Source organism: Phaethon lepturus, unplaced genomic scaffold, assembly GCF_000687285.1.
Source record: "Phaethon lepturus isolate BGI_N335 unplaced genomic scaffold, ASM68728v1 scaffold7281, whole genome shotgun sequence".
NCBI lineage: Eukaryota > Metazoa > Chordata > Aves > Phaethontiformes > Phaethontidae > Phaethon > Phaethon lepturus.
The window spans coordinates 33,995-38,559 of record NW_010519767.1 but is presented as its reverse complement, the minus strand read 5'-3'; positions in this window follow the sequence as shown (position 1 = coordinate 38,559).

The window sequence follows — 4,565 nt, the reverse complement described above, 5'->3', positions numbered from 1 at the left end:
TCTTGGAATTAGACTATCATGTATTTGTTAAGCATCATCATGTTAAAAAATTTCAAAAGAATTACATTGAAGCCAATTTAAAAAACTGAGAAATATGAGAAATGGGTGGATCATATAAGTCTTTTTTTGAAAGTTTTCTTAATATTGCTCAAAAAATGCATTCATAGAAAGAAATTAGGACGTAATTGCTTTTTTCACTTGGAAAAAATCAACCCAATAAAAATATATCATGTTTGCTGAAAATTTTCTTCAAAAATATTGAATGTGATTGTGATTCTTGAAGAAAAATGTACGGTATTGTTACTAAACATAAGAAGTCAAAACAATTCCATATATTGAAGAAGAAATTTTGCAGGGGAACTTCTGTCCTGACATACTACGTTTTGTTTTATCTTACTGGTTCTGGCCACTTTCTCTGTCCCTGACCAATATACATATCCCTGAGATATGTATACTGGTATTTTAGCGCTTGCTAGAAGCAAAAATGTAGACAGTATTACTGATTTCTGAATGTCTGATGATCATAAGGGACTGAGGAGAAGGGAAGTTACTTCCTTGAGAGCTCTTTGTAGAATAAAAATGAGAGATGTAGCTATCCTACACCTTTTGTTCCAGACCCCACAGGTTTCGTATTACTACTGTTTAAGGCCAGGAGTCATCTTTCAGCAATGCAGACGAAAGTAAGGGTCAGGTCTCTACTGCTTGATCAGAAGCCCCATATAGAAAAAAGATGGTGGGGAAAGAGATGGTTGCTTGCTGGGAGGGTGAGGGGAAGGGCCGTATGGGCAGAAGTATAGCATACAGCTACCTAAAGTTGAGATCGAGGAGTGCAATGCATGACTTACATCTTACCGAGCATCTGCTCACCTATGCTACTGTCTGCAGTGCCACTAGAATCCTAAATCTACCTGTGGTTGAGGGTCCTACTTAACATTTTGCATAGACCTAATAAGAATTTCATGGTTGCTTAGAGCAAATCTAATGGTCCCTGAAAACTTGTTTAACGTGGGGAAAGGAAACAATTGCTTGAAAACAATGTTTACCCAAAAGACTAGAATGGCTCATTAGGTATATTTGTATGTGGGCTTTTTCACTTTACAGTGCATTGTTGAAAATAAATATAAAAATGTAACAGCTCCCCTGGAACCACTTAATCCATCATGTACTTTCTCTGTACAGTTCTATGGTTTACTCGTGAAAGTATAAAAAAGCTCTGCAGTGAAAAATACAGTTCTTATTAAGGACTGTTACTGTGTCCAGTAAATCATTTCACTAAAAATAACTCAGGCTTTTAGGAATGTGATTTTTTTCAAAGTGTTGTAAAATTACTACAATATATTTTACACCAACCATTTGCCAGATTTGATTTTGCTCAAATTAGGCTAATGTTTGTGATATGGCAGAAGTGTAGATATGCATCAAAAAAACATTCAGGATGGGAGCAGGGAGTTTACAGCTTCTTAAAATTAAAATATTTTAAATTTCTTAATAAAGAGGTACATAAAGCAACATATTTATTGACTAAAACTATGCTAAGTTTTTACTTGGGGCTTCTGTGAGTACACTCAAAGAGTAACTTGTGAAGTAAAAGCAATGGGCTGGTTATACTAAATACATACCCTGTCTTGTGAGACAGCTAAGGAAACAGTGGGGAAAAAAATTAAAAAATATAATCTTTTGCATTAATTCTATTAATCACTGCTAAGGGACTAAAAATAATTAACTAGGGGATAATTTTTGAAGTTAGATGTCCTGAAAATTTTGCTGCCTGATTTTTCCTAGATGCAGAGCACCCATAAATCAAGTTTAGACAAAGAAGTAATTCACTATTGTTATTAACAATATCAAAACCAACACAACAAGAGGGCACAAACTGAGCTATTATTCCTTTGGTGTGTGACAACAATTTAAATTTAAGAAAATGAATATTGAAGTACCTTACTACTTATGATGAAACATATAGGATACTCATAGAGAACAATGAAATAGTTAAAAAGGTGTTGCTCATTGCTGAACACTTATGCTACATTTGATCATGAAGTTGTTAGCTTTTTGGATACTAGGTGCAAAAAAGTGCAAAGAATTAACTGTTACAGTACCACATTACAAAAAGTATTTTCTAGGCCACAAAGGCCACTGCCGATATAATTTATATTAAGATAAATATATACACAAAATAGTTTTTCAGTCTCCACATATATATATATAGCTCTGTTTCTATATCAACCTTGCAAAATCATGATGCAAATGATCTAGGCCACAAAATCTCATGATGATAACAATGATGGAAGGAAAAAAAACCCACAGAGGAGAGCTTGTTCTCCTATTTAAAAATTACTCAGCCAGGACAAAAAGAGGAATGAAACTCTGCAAGGCTGCTCTGTATTTATGGTGATGAAAATACAATCTTGAGCAGGGAGGATCAGTGTTCAGCATTACCAACCCTCTCTGGGAAAAACGATTTCTCTCTAGAGGCCATGAACAGCAACCTGGAACAGACATTCAAAAACTTGGGCTGGAGCTTTTTTTTTTTTTTTAAAAGTTGTAAAGAACGTCTGAAAGCTTTGTTGCTCGCTTGCTTGCTTGCTGTGTTTGTAGGCACAAAAGGCAAGGTATAAAACCTGCCTCCTTTTTTGCCTTAGAAACACCTGTAATGTTAAGACCGGCCTTCCTAGCTTTCCTGGAGCAGTTAGGACACTTCAGAGCATATTTGACTGACTTAGAGATTAGTTTAGTGGAATGGAGGGACTGGATCTTCATAAACATATTCTGTATCAACCGGGCCAAACTAACCAAGCCAAAACGGTTCTTCAGAAGTCTGTCTACATTGCCTTTTCCCTTCATAACTAGATTAATTCTCACAAATTCTTCCATTATCATAAAACAATCTTCCATTGGCATTTTTCTCATGTATGCTACTCTTCTTCTGTAAAAACGCTGTTTTGGAAAATCTTCTCAGCTTTCTTTATGCATTACAAAGATAAAAAAAGAGCCACCAGCCCAATTTTTTTCTAGTTGCAGTTCAGTTTTCAAAATCTCAGGCCCAACCATGCAGTCTTTGCCATGCTCTTCACAGAAAGAAAACAAAAAAAAAGAACCTAACTGTCTGATTGAGGTAAACTAATTGATTAGTAATCTGACTGAGGTGCTAAAAAGAGCTAAATCCACAAAATAAAATGTAGTTCTGTTCCAGTTTTTAAAACAGCTCACTTCAGCCACTACATTTTTGCATTTGCTGTCACTGTGTATTCTAATAAATACATGAAAAATAAATGAGTTTACTAGTTTATAAAATCATTACATTTCAGTTTCTATCTCCATATATTGACAAAAAACATATCTCAAATCCATGTTTGGCATATAATTCTAGAGGCATCCAGCCAGGGACCAGAAACTACTGCACGTGAGCTATTCACTCAGTCAAAATAACTCCAAAGAAATCTAATACTGTCACACGAAATCAAAAATCAGAAAAATGTTCTGTGTAACTGCAGTTTTTGGTCAATTTTTTGAACAGCTAAAATGCATTAAAAAAATTCCTTTACTTCAGAGCATCCTCTCACCTATGGTTTGACCTGCATAGAGGCCAAGTAAGGACTGCATGATGCCAGCACCGAATGGGCTGTTTCGAAGGGCCTGGATGCACCTCATCAGGAGACACCTACATCCCTGTGGAGCTACGTCTATTTCCACACAACTAATTTCAGACACACTTGCTTTCCGCAATGACGCCTGTACGTGTGCTGTTCAGTGCCGTGCAGAGACGTCCAAGTTAGCTCTTCATCAGCCGGTGGGTAGCTGCAGCAAGGCAGCCGCTGAGTACAGCCACCTGCCTGGGTGTGCGTGCCTGGTTGTTTTCCTGGACAGGGTGGTGAGTTCACGTAGGTGCAGCGGGCATCTTGATTGCTGGAAGATTATGACTGCATAGATCCAGTTGTGAATCCTGGTCCATAAAGGCTGAACTAAAACCCAGTGACGCCAGTAGGGTCCTTCTCATTGGCTTCACTGGGCTTTTGATCAGCCCTTCCTCCCTGCCCAAGGAATGAACTGACTTTCCAAACACTCGGAACATGACAATAGTTGTTTTTTCATGCAACATTCAGTTTGAAGTGTTATCTTGAGAAGTCAAACAAGTTTTAGTGCAATTTAGAAGAAATTTACTACAAGACCTATATATGACGATTTGCTCTCCCTCAAAAGAACTAGGCGTTACAACCTGCAATGGTTTTGAGTTGCTTCAGGGATTTTTTTTTTTTCTGATTTCTTTGTCTATGCAAAGATATAAGTCATATCAAAACACTACTTGGATATGACACTAGATATATGCCAGCGAGAAAACAGGTGAATGAATTTGTATGAGGAAGGGTTATATTTGGCTCAAGTCAACTTCATTCATACAATAAGAAATTATTATAAACTGTAATATAAGAGTTAGAATAGGAAAAATGTATTTTAATAAAAAAATATGGATACAGTTCATCTGCAGAAACCAAACCTTCTGTTTATGTAGATGTGAACTATAAGGGAGCTTTGGATGCTGAACACGATGAATCCACTCTTGTTCC